The following is a 12,277-nucleotide window of genomic DNA, read 5'->3' on the forward strand; positions in this document are numbered from 1 at the left end:
CCAAAGATGAATTGGAATGGCATTACAAACATTTGTGAAAGCCTGCAAACAGAAGACTATGGCACTCATCACGACAGTGCTGGTGGTCGGAAGACTGCCCTAATACGACTGACCTCTGACTTCCACCTGAAATCAGGTGGAATTCCAAGAGCAGTCGTGCTGGCGGTCAGCCATGCAGAAGCGCCACCAGTACCGCTACTCCAAAAAGGGCCCGCTCTCCGTATTACAACCCATAATGCGGTGTGGCGGTGTCCAGATGGCGAGGCGCTGCCGGTGGTGGAAGGCCAGGACCCATCTCCTCCCGGACGACCTCCACAAACGAGGTAAGTGGATTTTCCAACAGGGGAGGGTGTGCGTTTATGCGGTGTAGGGGGGGTGTGAATGTATGTATGCGCATGGGGGGCAGGGGAGTGAATGCGTGCATGAATGCAGTGCAGGGGGTGTGAATGTATGTATACGCATGGAGGAGGGGGAGTGAATGCGTGAGTGAGTGTGGTGTTTGTGTTTGTCAGTGTGAATGGGTGTGTATGTCGTTTGCGTGGGTGAGTGAGGGGGTGTTTGTGTGTAGAAGTGTGTGAGTGCATGTGTGTGGGTATGTGGATGTGTGTGCAAGTGTATCCTGGAGACAGGAATGCTTATTTCTGTTGCCAGGGTGCAAGAATGACAGCTTTTTCTGGTGGTGCGACTGCCAGAAAAATACTAGGGGTATCACGGCATCCATTTGCTGGAAGTGCTCGGGACGGGTGAAGGCTCAGCGGTTTGGCTTCGGCCAAACCACCAAACTCCTAATGTGACAGTATTCACCCCTGGCCCGTTGGTGGTGACACTGCCAGAGCAGCCCTGGCGGTCTTTGGACCTCCAGGGTCGTGATGAAGGCAAGAGAGTGTGTATCAGATTGCATGGCTCACTCTCCCCTCTACAGTAAGCCCCTTGAATTTTATGTCATTAGTTATTTTATTTTTTTAAATACGCAAGTCAGATTCAGATGCACAAACTTTTAAAACATTTATGATCACATAATCTAGTCATACAACATTCAAATCCTGTTCCAAAAATGTAAAACTAATTCATTATCCTATTTTTCTCTGAGCTTGTGAAATGAGCACAATGATGCCCTTATGCAGTGTATCCTGGTGCTAACACTTGACTAGGTTTGAGACGCTTAGGTTAGAAGATTTGAAGGGAGAACGTAAATTGAATGTCCTTGAGATGTATCCTAAAAATCAAAAGCTTCTCCATGTTTTTTTGAAGAGAGAAGTGCCTTAGCAGAGAGGAAAAAAGAATGCGGTCTGTATTATTTTGTAGTCCAGGAATGATAAGAAGGTTGTCCTGTGAGGACCTTACCGCCCATCTGGATGAATTGTGTATGAGTAAACTGGTTTATGATAGAAGCCGGATTTTTATTGTAGAACATTTGATGGTAGAAATACAGTGCCTTGAAAGCCGAGAGTTTCACTATTGGAATACAGCGTGCGAAGGGGCGGAGTGGAAAGAGATATGATATGAACATGTCTCTTCAGTTTTAGAAAGAATCTACCTGCTAAAGTCTGAATCAAATGGAATCTCTGAAGAACATGGCGAGCCAAAGGATGAAAAATTGTGACAGTGCAAGCGTCACAGAAAGAAGATAGAAAGATGGAAGCAAAGTTAACATTTTACAAAGCACCTTCATAAGAGAAACATAAGTAGAGATGAGATTTCAACACTTTTCTAATTATTTTTTAAAAGGGCAGATCGTGTAATGAATGATGTGTGCTGCAAGAATTAGCATATTAACTCTGTTTCACATTCACTAAATCCTGTAGCACGTTATAAATCACATTAATAAATGTGTATTCATAATTGATGCGTTGTCAAAACACAATGTTGTAAACATATGTCATACATGTGCAATAAATCAGTAGTAAATGTAGCACAGTTTATAAATGAAAAACGTACACTCAGATGCATGAATATATGAAATGGAACATGGATACTGAAGCAGAAATATAAAAAGAATACATCATATACATCTGGCAATACAAGTCCAACAGTCCTAAAACTCTTTTGTGAGAGTATGACATCACCAAGTAGGGATAGTTTGATGATATCCATGTAGGGAAAGATTGTGAAACTGAAATAACTATCATCCTCCTACATGGCGGCAAGACAGTGTGAAACTTCTAGAAAGTTAGAGCTGTTTTTTTTATTTTATATGCCATAGGTGGAAGACACGGCTTCAGATCCCCAGGGATAAGGGAAATCAGCTACGATCTAGAGTTGGACAGGAATACCTCAATATATTTTATTGTCCAGTCCGTACTTCCTGTCTCGCATTGCCACTCAAAAGCTATGGATAGGTCAAAAACGCATTGAGCCCGATTCACAAAGCTAAACTTAGACGTTTGGTCTGAACTTAGACCAAAGGTCTAAGTTTACAACTTTGGGAATTCACAAAGGACATTTACAAGTAGTACCTTTAGGTCCGCACTCAGGGCAGATCTCCGCCCTGAGTGCGGACCTAAAGATACTAGTTGTAAATGCTCTTTGCCCTTTCCATACTTGTCTACAGGTATTCCAAGAACCTCTGTGGTCCAACTAAAGCATTCAACTGGTATAAATTATGACATTTTAGAAGGTGAAATGCCCCATCGTCATTATGTAAATCAGTTTCTAAAATTACAAATAGTAAAAGGTGTAGTGCCTCGTGATTACCCTCCAATGTCAGGTACATGATCACCCTCTCTAATCAAGGCTGCGTTACTTTTTGTGGTAATAACTAATTGTTTAGATAAACTCTTTTCCAGAAATTTAGCTTATTGGAAAATTAGCATATATTTAACCATATGGGATCAAACATACAAAAATCTGGTCGTAATATGCTAGTCTCAAATTGAAAACACTATTTTTTGCACCCTGTAAAGATTTCTAAGAACAGACATAGCTCCTAATAAGTAAATTCCTAAAAATCCTAACCATGGTGCGTCACAATCTGACCGAACTCATGAATATAAATGAGGTTTGTCGCTTATTGTGAATCACAAAGATTGAAGGCCATCCCATGGATGAAGGCTTGCTGGGGTGAGAAACCCACCATATCTGTAATTGCCTTTCAATAAAGCAAATTTTTGTTTTTTTTAATTCAGCCCATTTTCCTTAAAGGAAATGGGACTGCGTTTAAAAAGAAAACTTTACTTTTTTTGCTTATTTAAGAGTTGTCTTTAACAAAAGCTTTATTACATTCATAAAAGGGATGCTATTCCATGGGCTCTAGGAGTGTAGTGCTGTTGAGGAGGCAAATACAAATATTTGGGTTTGCTGTTTAGTTGCAGTTCCCTACCGCTTTTTCCAATCTCCACTTTTACACATTGAGCTGTAGTTTTCCTTAATTTCAACACATATTATCGACTTCTACGAGCTATTTTTTCACCATATTGTTCTTTTCATTGACCTCCAATTTCTATGGGTTTTAGGTGGTCGACACAATCTATCTAGATTCTGGTGAGGTGTCAAATACAACTCTTTGGGTTTGATTAACTTGCCCTTATCTTATTTTTTCAGGTCTCTGCGAAATTGTGTCCTCAGGGTTCTTTCAACCCACACAGTTTCTGCAGCTGTCTGACAAAACTGACAAAAGTTGGTAATATAAGTCAAGACACAATGGATGTCCGAAGGGTTTTCTTTCTGCTGAAGAGACCACATCAAGCTTTTTGAGTCTCTTTTTAAAAGCCGTATAAAAATATGCAAAATTGGTCAGACATAGATCATTGGACATTACCATAGCACAGCCCAGAATCAGGCTGAACTGTACAAGAAGCTAAGAAGACAGTCAACTTTCACTCAATCTTGAATGTATTGAGCGAACACAAACAACGTGTACAATTAACCCCTTTGCTGCCAGGCCTTTTCCCCTCGGGTACCAGGGCTCTTTTTGGTTATTTGGTTCAGTTTGTGCTTATGCCCTCATAACTGTTTGTCCACAAAAGCTACCCATGCCAAATTTGCGTTCTTTTTTTCCCAACATCCTAGGGATTCTGAAAGGTGCCCAACGTTTGTGGGTTCCTCTTGAGGAGACCAAGAAAATAGCCAAAATTCAGCAAAAATTTGTTTTTTAGAAAAAGAAATTGGAAAAAAGGGCTGCAGAAGAAGGCTTGTGGGTTTTTTTCTCTGGAAATGGCATCAACAAAGGGTTTACGGTGCTAAAATCACCATCTTCTCAGCTTTCAGGAACAGGCAGACTCGAATCAGAAAACCACATTTTTCAACACAGTTTTGTCATTTTACTGGGACATATCCCATTTTTACTATTTTTGTGCTTTTGGCATCCTTCCAGTTGGTAACAGAAATGGGTGTGAAAACAATGCTGGATCCCAAACAGTGAAACATTTCTGAAAAGTAGACCAAAATTTTGAATTCAGCAAGGGGTCATCTGTGTAGTTTTCCTACAGAAAATGAAAGCTGAAATAAAAACATATTGAAATTGTGGTGAAAAAAACAACCATTTTCTCCATGTTTTACTCTGTAACATTTTCCTGCGATGTCAGATTTTGAAAAGCAATATACCATTACATCTGCTGGACTCTTCTGGTTGTGGGGGTATAGTGGGCTTGTAGGTTCATCTAGAACCCTAGGGGGCATATTTATACTCCGTTTGCGCCGAAATTGCGTCGTTTTTTTTTACGCAATTTCGACTCAAAAGTAACTCCATATTTATACTTTGGTGTTAGACGCGTCTAGCGCCAAAGTCCATGGAGTTAGCGTCATTTTTTAGCGTGGACACCTACTTTGCGTTAATTATATGCAAGGTAGGCGTTCCCGTCTAAAAAATCGACTCCGAGGCATGTGCGTGGGATTTATACTCCCGGGCAAAAATCACGCCCGGGAGTGTGCGGGTCTAAAAAACCTGCATTAGCGCCGGATTTTAGCGCCTGGGTCAGGGCAGGCGTTAAGGGACCTGTGGGCTCAGAATGAGCCCAGAGGTGCCCTCCCCTGCCCCCAGGGACACCCCCTGCCACCCTTGCCCACCCCAGGAGGACACCCAAGGATGGAGGGACCCACCCCAGGGACATTAAGGTAAGTTCAGGTAAGTATTGTTTTTTATTTTTTTTTGTGGCATAGGGGGGCCTGATTTGTGCCCCCCTACATGCCACTATGCCCAATGACCATGCCCAGGGGACAGAAGTCCCCTGGGCATGGCCATTGGGCAAGGGGGCATGACTCCTGTCTTTGCTAAGACAGGAGTCATTTCAATGGGGGTTGGGCGTCGTAAAAAAATGGCGCAAATCGGGTTGAGGCGATTTTTTTGCCTCAGCCTGACTTGCACCATTTGTGGACGCCCATACGCCATTTTCCCCCTACGCCGGCGCTGCCTGGTGTACGTTGTTTTTTTTAATGCACACCAGACGGCGCCGGCGGCTAACGCCGGCTAACGTCATTCAATAAATACGGCGCCCGCATGGTGCTTCAGAATGGCGTTAGCCGGCGCTAATTCTTTTGACGCAAAACTGCGTTAGCGCAGTTTTGCGTCAAAAAGTTTAAATATGGGCCTAGGTACCCAGAGCCAATAAATGTGCTGCACCTTGCAATGGGTTTTCATTGTATTCTGGGTATACAGCAATTCATTTGGTGAAATATAAAGAGTGAAAAATAGGTATCAAGGAAACCTTTGTATTTCCAAAATTGGCATAAGATAAGGTGTTGAGAAGCAGTGGTTATTTGCACAACTCTGATTTCCGGGGTTCCCACACTATCATGTGAATTACAGGGCATTTTTCAAATAGACGTCTTTTTTACACACTGTCTTACATTTGGAAGGAACAAATGTAGAGAAAGACAAGGAGCAATAATACTTGTTCTTCTATTCTGTATTCCCCCAAGTCTCCCGATAAAAATGGTACCTCACTTGTGTGGTTAGGCCTAGTGCCTGCGACTGGAAATGCAACATGGACACATCACATTTTTACATTGAAATCTGACCTGTTTTTTGCAAAGGGCTTAGCTGTGGATTTTGGCCTCTAGCTCAGCAGGCACCTAGGAAAACCCACCAAACTGTGCATTTTTGAATCCTAGACACCTAGGGGAATCCAGGACTGGGTGACTTAAGGGGCTCTCAGTTCTGTTACCCAGAATCCTTTGCAAACCCCAGAATTTGGCAAAAAAAACACTTTTTCCTCACATTTCGGTGATAGAAAGTTCTGGAATCTGAGAGCACCCACAAATTTCCTTCCACCTGGCATTCCCCCAACTCTCCCGATAAAAATGGTACCTCACTTGTGTGGGTAAACCTAGTGCCCACATCAGGAAACGCCCCAAAACTCAACATGTACACATCACATTTTTACATTAACAACTGATGTGTTTTTTCGAAAGGGCCTAGCTGTGGATTTTGGTCTCTAGCTCAGCCGGCACCTAGGAAAACCTACCAAACCTGTGCATTTTTGAAAACTAGACACCTAGAGTAACACAGGAGGGGTGACTTGTGGCGCTCCACCAGGTTCTGTTACCGAGAATCCTTTGCAAATCTCAAAACATGACCAAAAAACACTTTTTCCTCATTTAGGTGATAGAAAGTTTTGGAATCTAAGAGGAGCCACAAATTTCCTTCCACCCAGCATTCCCCAAAGTCTCCCAATAAAAATGGCACCTGACTTGTGTGGGTAGGTCTAGTGCCCGCAACAGGAAATGTGCCAAAAAAGTATGTGAACACATCAAAATGATCAAGTACAAAGCTACCTGTTTTTGCTGGGGGGCACCTGCATTTTGGTCCTGGGCTCAGAAAACCTACCAAACCCAAACATTTCTGAAAACTAGACACAGAGGGAGTCCAGGGAGGTGTGGCTTGCATGGATCCCCCAGTGTTTTCTTACCCAGAATCCTCAGCAAACCTCAAATTTAGCTTAAAAAAATCACATTTTCCCACATTTCTGTGTGGGATCACCGCACAGGGACAGATTTCTTACCACCCAACCTTCCCCTCCGTCTCCCGGTAAAAATGATACCTCATTTGTGTAGGTGGGCCAAGTGCCTGTGACAGGGAAGAGCCAAAAACATGTACAAAATGTGGGGGAACCAAAGCAGGTCCAAAAGAGCAGTTTGAAAAAAATAGCATTTTTAGGCTGACAAGTGGGGCAGAAATGTTATCAGTATAAATGGAACAATGCTGGGTGATAGGAAGTTTGTGGATTCCTGCAGATTCCGGAAGGTTCCATCACAAAAATGTGGGAAAAATGTGTGATTTCAAGCAAAGTTGAAGGTTCGCAAGGCATTGTGGGTAAGAAAATGGTGCTGGTTGCATGTGAAGCACACCACCCTGGACTCACCCAGATGTTTAGTTTTCAGATGTGTCTAGGTCTCATAGATTTTTCTACATGGCAGCATCCCAAAGTCCAAAAAGTGCAGCCCTCACCATTCCAAGTGGGACGATTTTGAGAGTTGGCCAAGCCCTCATGGCCCAATGTAAAACCAAAACTCCAAATAATCAAATGTCCTCTTGCTTGCCATGGGATAAGATGTTTTAGTGTGGGGGGAGAGCTGAAAGACTGTTACCCCCTTTAGTTGGGGTGGGCACATAACCATGCCCATACTGGTAGGTAGCCACCATCCCACTATTTAAAAAAAAAAATCCCTGGCATCTAGTAGGCTTTCTGTCCCCCCAACTCCTTTGGGAGTGGATCGGAGGTAATTCCCCCATCTGCCCAACGGTGGGCGGAACAACTTTGTCCCCATTTATTTGGGGTGGATGTATGGCCATAACCCCACGCTCTTTAAAAAAAAAAGAAAAATCTTCCCTGGTCTCTGGTGGGCTTTCTGCCCCCCTTGGGGGCAGATGGGCCTTCCATAAATAGGCTGATATGCCCCCCTATGGCGCCAAAGCGACCCTTGCCCAAGGGGCTGCACCCCCAAACAAAACAAACATACACACACACCAATCCCTGGTGCCTAAGTGGTTTCCGCCCCCCACCCCCTGGGAGCAAATTGACTTAATAGAAATAGGCCAATCTGCCCCCATGAGGGCAGAAATGGCCTAAAATAAATTTCCCCCCCAGGGGAGTGATACTTGCCTAAGTGGTCGCTACCCATCTGTAAAAAACACAAAAAATCCCTGGTGCCTAGTGGTTGATCGGCCTAAATAAAATAGGGCAGTCTGCCACCCTGGGGGGCAGAAAAATGGCCTAATATAAATGTGTCCCCCCTAGGGGAGTGACCCTTGTCTAAGGGGTCGCTCCCCTTGCTTGAAACTGACAAAAAAAAAATCCCTGGTGTCTAGTGGTTTCTGCCCCCCCCTCACCCCTGGGGGCAGATTGCCCTAAAAAAAAAAGGCCAATCTGTCCCGAAGGGAGGCTGAAATGGCCCAAAGATTATGTGCCCCAGAGGAGCGACCCTTGCCTAAAGGGTCGTTCCCCATGTGTAAAACAAAACAACAACAAAATGATCCCTTGTGTCTAGTGGCAGATTGGCCTAATTAAAATAGGCTGATCTCCCCCCGGGGGGGGCAGAAAATGCTCAATAATAAATTGCCCACCAGGGGAGCAACTCTTGCTCAAGGGGTCGCTCCACTTCATTCATAACATTAAAAAAAAAACACTGGTATCTAGTGGCTTCTGCCCCCCCCCCGGGGGTAGATCGGCCTAATTAAAATAGGCCCAATTTATCATGAAGCGATCGGGCTGCCGAAATGCTTACAGAGGCATGGAAGGAAAGTAAAGTCCTTTCCTTTCATGTCTCTGCCTGCCCCACCTCCCGGTCAGAAGAGAAATGCTATGCAGCCTGAGGCTGAGGCACCCTCTCCCCAGGCACACAGGAGATTAATGAGTCTGACAACTCTTGGATCTCTGGGAAATAAGGAGCTGTTAGCTACACCACTGAAAGGTCTCTAGCTCCAGCAGTTAAAGTCAGTAACTTCAGGAGTTAAGGCCTATCTTAAAGTAACATTTTCATCCCACAGTTGTTGAAGTTCTTGAGGTTGCTACTGTAGTTTGAATTAGGACTTGAGCTGAACGCCTTGCATAGTGTTCTTGCTCTCTACTGAACTCTGGTTTTTGAAATACCCTGTGGTGCAGAGGGAATCTATTCAACATCTACTAATATAGGTAGTCAAACAGAAAAAGGGCATATTTACATGAAAGTGGTGCATCGGTCCCGATGTTCCACTTTTCTTGCGTCGCGCCTAACCCACCTCACAACACTATGGTTGAGCCGTATTTAAAATACGGCACACCATGGCAGTTATTTGGAAAATAGTGTAAAAATATTTTATGCTATTGTGGCGCTTGGCTGCACTAGTATAAAAGATTTTGACGCTAGTGCAGCAAAGCACAGGGAGGCCCATTGATTAAAATGGGAGCGTCATTTTAACACCTGCCCTCCACAGGTGATGGAAAAAATGGTGCAGTGAAATGCTGTAAATTTTACTGCGCCATTTTATTCAGGCCTCCCTGCGTCAGAACGCCCCCATTGCTTACATTATCCTTGTCATCTCCATAATGTGAGCAAGGGTTTACAAAGTGGCGCAATGCAAGCATTGCACCACTTTGTAAATACGGTGCAGGAGAAAGGCCTCCTTAATGCCGTCTTAGCGTAAAAAAAATTACTCTAAGGCAACGAAAGGTGGCACTAGGGGCTTGTACATATGCTTCTGAATTTCCCAAAATTTCTTTAAACCTCCATTTGAGATTGTATATAAGCAAATAGAGAAATCTAAATATTGTCCATCCTAGTCTGGGAAATTGATGTAGAAGCTCCTCCTGTAAGGAAAGCATTCTGGGAGGAACTCTGGGAAGAAGAAGAGATATGTCTGCCAGAAACATTCAGAAAGGATTCTTCCCATTTGGACTAGCATCCGCATAACACTCCAAAGGGTCACTGATGACAGGAGATGGGCACTGCTACGAGGAAGAAAGCCCCACCTGTCTGAGGCCATCTAAGTGTGAACTGCTCACAGCTTGTGCTGCAGTATCTCGGCACAGTCTTGAGCAGGATGGTTTGACAGTTACCACTTGTTGCTAAGTCATTGAATTTATTGGTATTGGACATCAATTTAATTTTGTATGTTGTCTTATGCACCTTTTAAACAGGTTGTATTAAATAAAATATGTACACCTTATACCACTGTGCGCATGCCTAATAACCTAGCATATGTCAGGCCAGACAACCATCACTTGAGCACAACTATCATTTTATAAAAATATTTTGTATCTGAACCCACAGTACCTGAACCATTGCAGAAAAGAAGTCTGCTTACCAATGTTGAGCCAAGAATGCAGTCCTTAAGTCTGCTGTATTTAATATTAAGCTTGCATTTTATTGTGAAGTGCAAAGTAGTTTAGTATTTAATGGATTATGGGGTTTCTGATGTTACACACCTTCTACAAACTGCAGACTATCTTTTGAGTTAGTTGGCTCACATTTTTTTTGTGTAATTTTCTGACTGAGTTTATAGCAGATCATGCACATCATTATATAACAACCTAACATATGGCCCACAGAAAAAAACTATGGTTCTTATTACAACCCCGGCGGTTGGTGATAAAGTGGCGGTAATACCGCCAACAGGCTGGCGGTAAGTACCGCCAAATTATGACCACGGCGGTGAGAACTCAGATACACAGCCACTTTACCACACCAACCGCCAGGGCGAAAACAACAGCCACCACAGCAGTAGCCGCCTACAGCCAGGCAGAAGTCAAAGTTCCGCCCACCGTATTAAGACACAGGAAACCGCCATCTTCTCTGGGGCGGTACCAACGACATCAAAAGCCTGGTGGAAACAGTGCTCAGAAGTCAAAGGACTCACCATTGAGACACAGGGAACAACCACGCCGACATGGAGCCCGAGCTGCATGTCTTCCCAATGCTCTTCTACGTGCTGCTCCACCACGAACACCAACGACGGCGAAGACGACGACAGTGAGTACAGCCGCCTAGCACACAATGTGGGGGGGGAGAGAGTGACACACACACGCAACACACACACACCCAACACCATACACACAATCAGCTGCATTACCAAGACATTTGTACCCTGTACCTCGGATGAAAAATGCAAGGACAACATAAATGTATCCAAAGCGAGTGCAATAAGATCAACACAATAGAAATAAGATATATGCAATGTAACTGCTATATACAAATGTACAGTTCAAGGGACACTGTCCAGTCCTCAGTGTGCATGGGCCACAGGCCCACAGGCCAAAGTCCAAGGCCCCACTTGTCACCTGCACCAACATGGAGAGAACACTCCAGGGGCATCAGTTGGAAAAAAGGCAGGCACCTCAGGGAGACGGCGGCACCTCAGCCGGCAGATGGAACAAGACCACTGGTTCTGGAGGGGGCAACATGTGCTGTGCTTGGTCCTGGGGCGTGCAAGACCACAGTCTCTCAGGTGGGTGATTTGCCCACATGCTCTGGAGGGGGCAACATGCCCTGTGCTTGGTCCTGGGGATTGCAAGGCCACAGTCTCTCAGGTGGGCGATCTGCCCACATGCTCTGGAGAGGGCAACATGCCCTGTGCTTGGTCCTGTGGAATGCAAGGCCATAGTTTCTCAAGTGGGTGATCTGCCCACATGCTCTGGAGGGGGCAATATGCCCTGTGCTTGGTCCTGGGGACTGCAAGGCCACAGTGTCTCAAGTGGGTGATCTGCCTACATGCTCTGGAGGGGGCAACATGCCCTGTGCTCATGGTCCTGGGGAGTGTCTTACCCACTGGTTCTGGAGGGGACATCGTGCCCTGTGCTCTGGATCCAGGGGAGGCTGGGCTTGGTGGGTGTCTTACCCACTAGTTCTGGAGGGGGCATTGTGCCCTGTGCTCTTGATTCTGGGGAGGCTGGGCTTGGTGGGTGTCTTACCCACTGGTTCTGGAGGGGGCATCGTGCCCTGTGCTCTTGATCCTGGGGAGTGCAAAGTCACAGTCTCTCAGGTGGGTGTAATACCCACTGGATTTGCTAGGAACAGCCGCACAGCAGCCCATGGAGGCAGGACTACATACCGTCCGGCTGCTCAGTGGTGGAAGTGGTGCTGCTGCAGCCGCTGGTGGGGGGAAGCTCCAGCCCATCCCCTGCAGCCTCGGAAGGCTGGCTCCTGCTGGTGGTGGTGGTGGTGCTACTGCTGCTGCTGCTGCTGCTGCTGCTGGTGGTGGGAGGAAGCTCCAGCCCATCCCCTGCAGCCTTGGATGGCTGCACAACCATGGTTGGTGGTGGGGGCTCCATCTGAGTCAGGTGGATCCCTGTGCTACTCACCCAAGAAGGTCTGCCAGATAATCGTGGCACGCTGCATGTTGCACAACCTTGCCTTGAGACGTCAT

Source organism: Pleurodeles waltl, chromosome 2_1, assembly GCF_031143425.1.
Source record: "Pleurodeles waltl isolate 20211129_DDA chromosome 2_1, aPleWal1.hap1.20221129, whole genome shotgun sequence".
NCBI classification, from domain to species: domain Eukaryota; kingdom Metazoa; phylum Chordata; class Amphibia; order Caudata; family Salamandridae; genus Pleurodeles; species Pleurodeles waltl.